Source organism: Morone saxatilis, unplaced genomic scaffold (assembly GCF_004916995.1).
Source record: "Morone saxatilis isolate NCDOM2014 unplaced genomic scaffold, NCSU_SB_2.0 Contig16, whole genome shotgun sequence".
NCBI classification, from domain to species: Eukaryota; Metazoa; Chordata; class Actinopteri; family Moronidae; genus Morone; species Morone saxatilis.
The window spans coordinates 17841495-17854173 of record NW_023339718.1 but is presented as its reverse complement, the minus strand read 5'-3'; the positions used below and the strand labels follow the sequence as shown (position 1 = coordinate 17854173).

The 12679-nt window shown below is 39.3% G+C and overlaps 1 protein-coding gene across 1 annotated transcript in view; it reads left to right on the top strand.

Moving 5' to 3' along the window:
* Window positions 1-12679, top strand: part of ksr2 (kinase suppressor of ras 2) — an 82669-nt gene that overhangs the window by 34585 nt on the left and 35405 nt on the right. The gene's annotated exons all lie outside the window — the stretch shown is intronic.

Below are 12679 nucleotides of genomic sequence, written 5' to 3'. Positions count from 1 at the left end.
CCCCCCCCCCCCCCTCTCTCCGTGGCCTTTTCAAAGCAGAGAGGCTCTTTGGGCTGGAGTGTCAATTAATGAACCTCGTTGTCTATGTTAATGAGTAGTAACATGCATGCGTGGAAAAGGCCAAGTGAGTTTTCAGTCCGTCACAGTCCCACTTGGCACGTCACACCAAGACCGTTCTGGAAAGTGGGCGTGTTTGTTTTTCCACGGTCTCTTGTCTTGCCTTCCCCCCACCAGTGGAAATGGTAATATCATATAGTTAATGCCACCTTATAAGACTTTCACAGCTTTTTGAATGTTAAGCACTTTCTTATTGAATTGGATGTTTGCTAATAAATCACATGGCGTCGGGGGTTGGCATGATTCACCCTCTGCTTCTCTCAGGGTAATTCTACCATGCAACGCTCAGGGGAAGCAAATTTGCATCCATTCCATGACTAATTTAGCTGTTTGCTTTCACTGAGCTGGTGTACACATCATATATTTCTCTCCCCCCTTTCCTTTCCCCTTTCTCTCTCTGTTTCCTTTTCTTTCTCTTTTCACCCCTCTCATTATGCATCTCTTTTGAGAGCCCGTGAATGTGTTATTTTACAGTCATCCATAACATCTACCAATTCAGACAGAAAATAAATTTTTTATTGGATTTAGTTTTCTCTGTGGTGCGAAGGAAACTGTGATGAGGTGTTGGCAGTGTTGACTGAGATCAAGCGTTGAACATCACTGAGAGAGAATTCACTAAAGGGCAGCTATGAGGTGATACATGCTTAAAGATAGTAAGGTTAACCCCTGCACGGTACTGGAACCTACTATTACTCTCAAATTGATTTTCAGGAGTTGTATAAGGACAAATAATGTTAGACTGCAACCAAGTATAAGTGTAAATGTTTTCTTGTCTGATGCAAGAAAAACACAGCAATAAAATAGACTTTTTTCATTTAGATGTGAAACTCTATAATTATATATATGCATATGTCTGCCTATATGCATAAAAACCAATCTTTTTTCCAAGAGATGGAAAGCAGATAAAGCAACATGTCCTAACAAGATCAAATGTAGATGTCTGGAACCAGGCTGATAACAAGGCTAGTAAAAAAGAATGCGTTTACGTGAGTTTTATCCTGGTTTTGATCCTTTTCAAGATATTGATATTGATTTTTCACCATCTCAGCCACTACTTATATATTTACAAACCTGGAAAAGGTATTCTAAGTATACTGGTTTCTATTAGAGTACTCCAGGTAGCATATCCAGGTTAAAGGGTTAAGGGTTTAAGCAGTTTTCTGAAACCAGGATACTCGTGGGCATGTAATTTCACTCAAGATCGAAGCAGAAGTATTATTACTATGGTTATCTGCAGTACAACTTGTGCGTTGACTTAGATCCGGTATTAAACTGTTGACTGGGACTATGCCGAAACTATGCAGTAGGAGGTTGGACAGACAATTGACAACCAGTTATTTTGATTACATTTAAAAGTCTGTATTAGGGTTTTTCTTATGGTTGTCCATATAAAATACCATAAACACCAAAAAAAAAAAATCACTATTAAATGCAGGAACTCCACGACTTAACTGAGTTGACTAAAATCATTCCTCATTGATGCTGAGCTTTGTTTTTCATGGAGTGATCTGTTATCTGAAGACATGTTTATTGCCTTTCATTGTGAAGAAGAAGAAAAACTCAGCTGGTCATCAAGTCAAGGTCGCTGCTTGCCAGACGATCTGCTGAGATACAGATCCGCCTCTCTTCGAGACACACACATCGTCACATTAGCCGGCGACCTCCGACCCCAGAGGATTATTGGTCCCACGTGCTCTGCTGCATGGGATATTCACTGCGTAGTTAAGTGTAATGCACCAGGCCATGTATGTCAGAGCAGTAAGATAATGTATGTGTGGAGGAGGAAGAAGGAGGAAACAGTGGCTTTGGGGGTAGGTTAAGGGGAATAAAAGTGTGTATCTTCTTTTCTCAGCGGACAAAAGCTCATCCATGTTAATCAGAGCTTTGGCATCTTTGCCATTAATGACGAATCAGGTGAGAGGGGATGTCAACACTGGGCCCTTAAAAACCAGACGCTACCACCATCCCTCTCCATCCATCCACACATCTATCGGTTGTAATGAGCGCTCATCCCGGCCTCCATGGCGGCCCAGAAATTGGAGTCATGATTATGAATTTATATGAGTGTTTAGGAGTGGCGGTTAGCCCAAATGCCACTGTTGCCGGTGGTGAACGGATTTATTAGGCTGATGGTTTTTCTGTGGTGATTTGTGAACAAGTGGGAGCTGGTTGGGGAGGATAACAGGATTTGAGTGGGTGATTAGAAGTCATCCTTAAAAGTTCTGTGATTCTTTTCTAAGAAGATAAAAAAAAGGATCTGCGCTCAAAGAATTTAGTTAATTTTGAGGAATCTTGCTTTTGAATTAATTATATAAATCCTAATAATCATTAAAGTTTGATTTCAATCTGTTTTACGGGAAGATCAAAAGCTAAATTTGAAGTGTGAAAATGATGTCAAACATTGCTCTGACAGAGACCAAGCAAACTAGAACAGGACATATTGACAGCTGCCATCAGATTTATTAAACAGTAGAGACTGTCCAACAACCATAAAAGGAGTTATTACCGTCATTCATCATTCAGGCCATCAAGTGGTGGCTTTCATCTCAGTGGTTCTCTTTTATGTTAAAGTCAAGACAGATAATATCTGCTTCAGGTTCCATATTGTCCCTGACCTCCTCCTTCTTTTTAGGCTTGCTGTCATTTACGGCTCAGCCTGCGTTTCAAAACTACCACTTAACCCGCACGGCTGTGGGCCAGATAGCTGTTCTCGCTTCCACTGCTGTTGCTTTAATACTTGGATTAGAGAGTTTAAGGTTTGAGCTATGGTTTCATTTTGACTGAATTGAGAAAATACATTCTCATTCAATTCGATACCAAGGAATATACACACACAGGCCTTCTGCCAGCGTGCATGTGACAGATAAGAGAAGGAGGCTGGAACATGATAAAACCTCAACATTTAAGACCGCTCATTGCTCACTTAAAAAGAAAGATTTAGCTCATTTTTACAAAACTGACCAGTCAGTATTATTTACATAATTTAAATGAATTTGTAGATTTACAATACAGTGCAGTTAGGCCTTCGATGATACATTGGTTCCTCCAAAATATATCGGTATACAAAAAGCAAAACATTAAGACATTTAGAATGAGAAACATCTGAATCACCACAAAAAATTAACAATTAATACAAAGGCACATGAGCAATGAAGATATATACCAACACGTATGTACATAAATGGCAATTTATGGCAAAGCCAGTTAATTTATTTCTTTAATGTATTGTATTCTGCAATTATCTTTCTATTTTAGCTTTCTTGCATGGCAGTCAGATATTAGACACACAAGGGATTCTTCTGATTCTGATTCCGATTCCATTGCATGCATGTACAGGATGTGATACAGAAGTTTGATCACAAGTTCATTGTGAGATGACATTGTTGACTGTCTTCTCACTCTTTTTCTTAAAAAAACTTGAATTTGAAAACAGCAGTGAATAATCTTAGCTCCAAGTTTGTTTGGCTGCACTGTAAACAGACCTACTATTACCTACCTACCTACTAGCTATTGCCAAATCTACCAGAACTGAAATCTCTCTCAAGTTAGTAATGTTGTTGTGGATAAACATGGGATGGTGTTTAAACATCATCTACAATTCACACACTGGCCATAACTCACTCGACATATCACTGTGTGTCTGCAAATTAAGAAATAAATGTGCAAACAATATCAAATAGTAATTTTTTGGGAGGGGGGCTGGTACATATAGTGGTCTAGAGAAAAAAATGTCTTGGAGCACCTGTTTATATTTGAAAGCTTTAGAGATGAATGGTCCTTTATTCCTATTCATCCCAAACAATTCAGTGGCAAATGAGGTACACTTAGACAGAACAGTGCATTTAAAAGGCATGAGGACAGCTTTTGAATTCAGTCCATCAATGGCAAGCATCCAAAAGTTAGATGCCAAGAATATTTCATCACTAATCTGCACAACATTTCCTGATTGTGGGCTTTCAGAGCATTTCAGCACAGAAGAATTGTTGTGTTGTCATCCTGAGCCAAGCGACCAGTTAAATACAGACTCTTTTATGGAGCCATTGAACGTCTCTTTAAACAACAAATTATCACCAGGTGGTGGAGATGCCTGATGTACAGCACCGGTAATGACGGGAAACAATCATGCCTGAAGAAATGGTACTAGAGGAGTTTTGAGAATCACTCAGTTACAGACAAAGTTGTGCGCATACAAAATACGTTCTACAAAAAAAATTGCAAGTCATCTCCTCTCATTGGTGTGGAATGACAAAACATCAATCTAATGCTGGCCAAATCCCATAACTGACATCTCCATCTCCATGACAACACCTCTCTCCCTTGTCTCCTCTTAAGCTTCCTATACTTTCTCACCAGGGGTTTGGTTCCATTATACAGTTTGTAACAGTGGAGCTTAGTACATCGTGCAAAAAGAAAAATGGGTGATGCAGTCAGATTGAGTGGCTCTTTGCTGTTTTTGGAGATATACAGTAATGGCACATTGAAGACTCTGGGTCCTAAGGTGTTATATCCAAAGGAAAGTACACATAAACATCCAAGAAAAACATCCAAGTGTTCATAGTGTCCATAATATTACAAACAGACAGCTGCAGTGCATTTTAATTAATTGCCTTATATGCAGGTTCTGACATACATATACAAATATTGCCAGTCAGACATTTTAACCCTTAAATCTTTTCTGGGCTAAATGCACATTACCTGGCTTACTGAAAACCCATTTTCTTATTTACAGCTGTATGACAGATTGAATAAGAAATTAGTTTTGAAACCTAACGTGTGAAACTCTAAATATTCTATTAGATTGCAAAACTTGATATTATTATTGATATACTGAACAAAACATGAGAGAAATCTGATGAATTGCAACATTCCAGCCAACTTACCCCTGGTATATGCAGTGTGAAACCTGAGTCAAGTGTCTCACTCATTATCTTACCTGTCAACAAAGAGCATAGGTCAAATGCTTGACTGGAGTTTTTAAACCTGATATACCAAAAAAACACTGCCTCTAGCCAGTAGCTTGCATATTAATGCAGAGATGGAGGGCGAATGATCTTTTCTTATTATCTCATGCTTATTCACAGAGCAAGTACTGACTGTCAAGTCCTTACTTTGACCCCATAGGGTTTTACGTTCTACTGCTCTCAACCACCACCAAATAGGGAAATGTACTGAAACTTTTCTCTCCTTAGAATTTTGTCTAGGTGAGACTAGGCCTTAAAAAAATATTTGCATTTTGACGAACAAAGGTTGTTTTAATAGGTAGGACTACTGTTTCTTTTAACTTTTTTCTGCTGCATTGCTTTACAATCAAAGCAACAGTATGATGTATTGGTCAGTGGCTGAAGTTTCAAATGTTACGGTACTTAAAATATTATTGATATTTCAAAACAGGGCTCCAGTTAAAGGACCAGTGTGTAGGATATAGTGGCATCTAGAGGTGTAGTTTGTGATTGAAACGCCATCATTTCACCCTTCACGAAGGAGAAACTATGGTGGCAATGAAACATAAAAAACGTCCTTTCTAGAATCAGTGTTTTTGTCCATTCTGGGCTACTGTAGAAACATGGCGGTTCAACATGGTGGCCTCCATGGAAGGCGACCTGTGGCGTCTGTAGATATAAAAGGCTCATTCTACGTTAACAAAAATAAAACTATTATTGTTTTCAGGTGATTTTACACTAATGAAAACATAGTTATGCATATTATATTTAATTTCTATTACACAATGGACCTGTCACAACAATTTTTACTATTGATTATTTGGACAACTATCTTTTTGATACTTTGATTTGAGCTAAATGCTAACAATAACGTAAACATTTGAACAGTGACAATTAACATGCTGATGTTTAGCAGGTATACTATGTCTGCCATCTTAGTATATCATGTAAGCATGCTAACATGTGCCTATTAGCACTGAGCACAAAGTACAGCTGAGAATGATGGAAAAGGTATTTGGTTATAAAGCAAAGTATTGGACTAAATATAATTTGGACCTGATGGCGTCGCTATAGGAAAAGTTAAGGATTAGGATACACAAAACAGCTATTGTTTTACTGGTTTGCAAACAAACAACAAACCGTGTACAATTAAAATATAAACCATTTTATTCCCATAACAACATTACTATGCCATTGCTCATAGCTTCACATGGCAACAGCATGTAGGAATAAAACTATTTTAACTAGACAGGCTGTGCAGTGTCAGTGTGCACCGAGAAGCTATAGAAAAGACAACATGTCACAGTCCGCCTTCCTGTCAACTTGTCACTCCTCTGTCCCTGCTCCCTAGTCCCAAACCACTGGTCTCGCTTCTCATCTGGTCATCGCCTCCCCCACCCCCTCTTCTTCCCTCTCATTTTCTGTCTCTTACACAGGCTGACTCTCTTTTTCACTCCTTTGTTTCACTTTTTTTTTTTTTACATCGGGTGTCTTGCTGTCTCGTCAGAATCATGTTCAGTTTTCAATCCACAACACACACACACACACACACACACACACACACACTTCCCATCCCCACCAAGAGTGCTGTGCCTCCTCGGCCTCTGACAGCACACTGACACCCACCCATATCCCAGTGGGAGACACTGGCAGTTAAAGAGGAGATAACAAGAGAAAGAAGGAGGAGGGAAATCATTTTTTACTCATGTGTTAATATCATCCAACCACTTCAACAGGTGATCAGCCAATGCCATCATCAACTGACAACCAGAACAAAACTTGTGGACACGCATGAACATCTACACATATGACAGACACGCCCCTCTCTGTGTGTCCACGAAACATGTGTTTTAACAAACATGCAGTTATATTTAGTGGTGACGTCTGCAGTGACAGTGCAGCAGTGTCTCATTGTTGCTTGGATGATCCGTTGGTACTGAGTTTGAGAATCTGTATGTAGCTACTCTGACAAACAACAAAACATTTGGATAGGGAAATAAAGCAAGCAAGTAAGAGATTTGAGACACTGCTGAGTGTGGCAGTAAAGGTTCAGCAGTTACACAATACTGTGTGTTTGTTTTCCTTGCCTTCTTTTGCACACAACAAAGTAGTGATGTTTGCAGATTCCCTGTTTTATTAAATCTAAATCCGCCTTCTTTACTGTGACTGTGCCTGTAATACTCCTTTATCACTGCAAATGCCAGAAGTATATGAAATATATTACTGTTTTCATGTGGTGGTTTTGGCCATTATTCCTTTTATGGTATAACATTGTACTAAGATAAATTATTATATCATGTGAATAAGGTGACATTGCTACAACAAAGAAAGAAAGAAATGTAAATGTAAAGGAAATTGTCTAATAGAACTGTAATTGCCTACCATCAGGGATAATAAAACAGGGAATTTGTCAAAAAAGAAGCCGGTATGATTGTTAAAAAAGGAATACAAAAATACACAGTACAGACAAAGAATTGTATAAAAAGTTCAGTGTTTGGGTTCATTGTACAGTTTTGAATATAATATGAACTATCCATAAATATGTCACTTATACAGGCATCGTCAGTTTACTAAATTATAGAAAAGGAGTCCCTCGAGAAAAAAGACGGGAAGGTCAAGATTGAACCAGGAAGCTGATTTCTAAACTTTGATGGATGTTTTCGATGGAGAATAATGTCACAGTTCACCTTTTCTCTTCCACATAAATTTTATTTGCCATTTGTTTGACTGTTTGACTGCTTGTTTCTTGGTCCATGTCAGTTATTGTTAGCAATGTTGCTGCATTCCTAGATCTTATATTTTGGCATCTCTTGGCGGTATGAAATAAAAAGAGAGACAACAATGCACCCCTTCCATGAAAATGCAAAGCATAGACTGCATTGATTATCTTACTGTCAATAACAAAACATTGCTTTTTGATTAAAATAAATTTGGCATTGGCTTTATTATACTGCCTAGGGAAAGAAAAATAAAACCCTATCCAGGGTAGCAGACTGCCAGCTTTTATTCAACTCAGGCTTGACACCACAGATTTCTGAAAGCAAGACAACCTGCTTTGGATGAAACAGCTCAAAGGGCTCACAGTAATTCTCTCTTGTAATCATTATTCTAGGCACCTTTATTTCATTTTCCACCAACTTTATTAAAGCAGCAAAGAGCAGTGGCTGCCAGAGATATTATTCCACAGGCTCATTTGCATAAAAAGCAACAGGGTGCTTTTCTCGCCATATGGGTCTCAGCAGAGCTCTCTGCATATTTCTGAGGTAAAAAGTGGAGATATGCAGATGGAATCCTGCAAGTAATTTACTCTCCTAGATGGACACAAGTGTTAATTAAACAGAGCTCGAGTGTTTTGCAGTATCACATAAATCGCTGTTGAGATATGCCAGTTGGATAGTGAGCAACTGCTATAGCCACACTGCTAGCTGTGCAATATTCATGACCCTGCCTTTTTAAAATCCTCTTGATATGTCAGAATATAAAGGAAATATGTAATTCAAATGATTGCCGCTCTCCTGTGCTCTCCTCTGTCCTTGATCAAATGGAACTTTTACTTGAAGGTGTCACTGTAATTAGAATCTCAGCAAGTGTGTGTTGGGGGGGTGGATGTGGAGAAGTGGGTGGATTAATGTGTGTACGTGCATGAATGTCAGGTTTTTTTCCCTTCTTTTCAAGTTCATCTTTCAAAAATATAAACCATTTTGGAAATTTAAAATAAAGCTTTCATCCCACCTTATGGTTTACCCAAAAGTCAAGGTTTTTGCATGACAAAATTGATATGTTTATGTTGAATATACTTTGTTCTTTCTTTTGTGTACTCCGCCCACAAAACACTGAGCTGGATTCCCTTGATTCCCCTTTGACAGAGCTGATGACAAAGTCTAACCTAAAAGCAAGCTAACGCCTTAAAAACATCATGACTTTTGATCCCTGGATTAACGCAAATTCCTGTTATGCTAACTTTAGATTGCACTTTACAGTGGATACAATAGGGCTTCAGTAATTCAGGATAGGGCAGGGAGAAAGAATATGAATAAGAGATAGTAAATCAGTAGGTAATAAACATGACACAATTGGGTAATTTAATCACTACAATATGTCAAGGGGAAATGCTTGAATAATGCTGTGAAAAAAAATCTTCTGTGTTCGTGTTTACTCAGTATGGAAGACCTGGTGGGATAAAAGATTCAGAAATGCTATCTGAAATATGACACAAACATGCAGTGATTTCCATCTGTGAGAAACACATCGTGATGTACAATCTAGACTAGATCAAAGGACAACTACTATTCACACCTTCGCTGATTTCTCTTGACACTTGACAAGTCACCCACCTCCCTCTTCTTCTGTCTTTCTGTATCGTGTATTCTTCAAGTTTCTCTTTCCTTGAACTTTTTATATGCCGAGTAGAAAAAGGTATCTGAATAGGTGCTTTAACAACTGTGGAGTTGTCAGTCTCCCCCTACGCCTGCCCGCCTTCACCGAAAGTCGTTTAAAAACCAAAATTGGGAATCCTCTCCCTTCTCTCTACATTAATTTTCACTTTTCCCTCACTGAACATCTACAAATCATTCGGGGAGAGGATAAAGGCATGCATACAGGGAGATGAATGGTTTAATTTAGATTCAAATGGCATAAAGTGGGCTAATCGGAATAGCTGACAAAAGCTCTATGACGGAGAAGTGATAACCTGCAGGCTGCTTCCTTATTGCAGGAGATGGGAGTGAAGTGCTGGGCTGGTTTACAGGTCTAATTGCATGACTCAGTTTAGGGAGTGAGAGACTGGCATGTGAGGAAAAAATCCTGTGGGATTTAGCACTTAATGAGTGTTACTGTGCCTGAAAACTCAAGACTCACAGCCTTTTTACAGGTTTTTTACTTTTAAACTACTATTACTTTTACTTTACGTTTTTGATGGATAAACTGTCTGTCTGTTTTTCTTTCCTTTCATACCTGTTCTCACCTGTCACTTTCAGGTTTGTGTCTGTCTGGACTTTCACCAATGTCTTCTCTTCTGTTTGCATATCGGACTGCTCTTGTCTGTGACCTGGTTTGATTTTTGTTTAACTCTATTTGTCAACTAGTTCTTTCTGGTTCTTCTCTATAGCTTTCCCTATTGCAGTCTGTTTCCTGTTTTTCTAGCTCACTCTTTAGGCATCTCTTTGACCCATCGTTCACTGTTTAAGCTGTGTATGCATCTGTGCATCATTCAGACATCAGTTTGCAAGTCAACTCAGAGATGTATGAATCTCATGTTGCCCAAGTTGAAAACTAATTCAGTTACTTGTCTACATGTCATATGACTTTAGCTAAGCCTGAGGACACAATGTTTTGCCTTCGGGTTAAAGGCAGGTTTATTTTTGTGTCTATGCATGATTCTTTATGCATGCACAGCAGGTTGGCTGTGCATATTTTCATGTGTATTTGCCTCCGGGGGCCTGTATCAAGGAATCTTTTAATTTAACTTACTTATTCCAGAGATACTGTATCATTATCTTTAATAAAAGGCCATAAATCTATATCTATATACATATATAGTTTTCTCCATTATCAACGTAATCCAGTGAGTTTTGTATTCATGAATGGGTATATTTCAAACAGGAACTTACATTGGGAATTAAGAAAATACCAGTGTTACGACCCGGCTCGGTAGGGGAAAGGGAAGCAACATAAACCCAGATGGTCTTCTTGGTAATTGTGAAGTTGTTTTATTAAAACAGAGAGTTTAACAAAATAAATAATCCAACAGAAACGGGCAAGTGGGCTGCTGCGTAAACAAATTTGAAAACAGTATAACAAAGGGAGATCCTCAAAATGAGATTATTGACTAAACTAAACAACAAAACACATGAAAACAAAAACCCTCTCTTGATACTACACAAACACACCAAGGAGCACAGCCCACCCCCTAAAACCTAGCGTGAAACTAACATAGAGGAAACTACAGGTGGTGCAAACAGAATCAAGTACAAAAGTAAATCCTGGCCTAGTTCCTGAGGGAAGGACACAAAACAACCCCACTACGCCCAATCTACCTAGTTACCGCAGCAATGCTAACACACAAACAATTCCACTCCCAAACACAATTAGTCCTTATCACACCAAGTGGCAACGAGGCAAGCTAGTCACAGGAATGGAGAAAAGCTGCCCCTGAGGACAGGCCTGCGCCCTATTTGAAGGGGGAGCGGTCGTCTGCTGGCAGCCTTCTGGATTGGAAGGAAGTCAATGGTGCCGCTCAATCGGCAACCAGCCAGGAAGTACGGCGGGGCTGCTGCGAGTGGTACAGACCACGCCTCTTCAGCGATGGATCCACACAGCCGTGGATTAGTCATAAACTACAAAAAGGTGTCAAGTTACACAACAAACAAGGCGGTGGCCGTAACAACCAGTACCCACCTACTAACTGACATTACAACAGCTCATTTGATTATGCTTTTAATGGGAGTAGTCCGAGATACATTTTGATCTGATCCTTTAAAGTGACCGTGGGTCCCGGAGCAGGTTTAGCTATGGAGCAGGGTTACCAATGCATGACTTACCCACAGTGAATTACGTGATTACCCAGAAAGCGACAGTTGAAGAGTAAAAGATAGCGATAATCCGCCTATCTGCTTCAAAATGGCTTCACATTTCGGGACTAAAGACTTCCGTAAAACTAAGTCAAAGCAGTTGTAATCAGTCTACTGTAAGCCCACAATGTTCCTAAACTGACTGTAAGCTGCAGCTCGAGCACTAGTTTTTTGAATCAAATGCAGACTAGAATTCTTTTTTTATCATAATCCGAGGCCCGAGCTCGTGTACGCCCGTATGTGTCAGTTTCACCCTCAGCCTCCACCCCCAGTCTACCTCCACTATCCACATTAAGATCTGTCGTGACTTATACTCATACGCTGAAATAGCACAAAGGTCTTTACCAAGAACCAAATTGTACTCCGACAAGCCTACACAAAAAGACAAATTGGCACCAATAAGCTTATTATCCAAAACCAATTTTCTGAAATCGACACGGTCTCGGCAAAAGGAAAGTCAGGCAAGCAACCAAACAGAAAGCTTAGTCGACTTCATGCGGAAATTACTTGGTCGACCTTTTCGATTTGACATGAAACTACTCATCTTAACAAAGATGTTTCTTTCAAGTTAATTTACCAAGCTTCTGTTGAAAAGTAGGATTGTAACCGACAGAAGACACAGCTGTTTGGGTATTAACTGTGGTAACAACCCAGCCCCTTCTCAGCTTAGTCCAAAGAGCCAATTCAGTAAGACTTGCATCCGCATCCCATTCCTGTCCCAGCAAAAACAACCTTTTTGCACAAATTTCTCACTGAAGGTCCTCGAATGCTCCTAGATTGTTGAGCGGCCTTCACATTCCCCTAACGCCCCATGAAAGTTCCCTCAAAAAATGATCCCTAGCCTTACAAAAATTAAATTGTTGTCAACCTGAAAACCTCCTTCTTTTTTTCTGAAAAAGACTTGCCAAAAGTCTTTTACTTGGCTGTAGTTGTTTGAGACCGAATAAGTTGACTTAAGACAAATACTCCTTGGTAATTTATATGGTGGAGCTTAACCAACTGGACAGGCAGAAACAACACCTTCAATTTAAAACCGGCAAGGAAAAGAAAAAG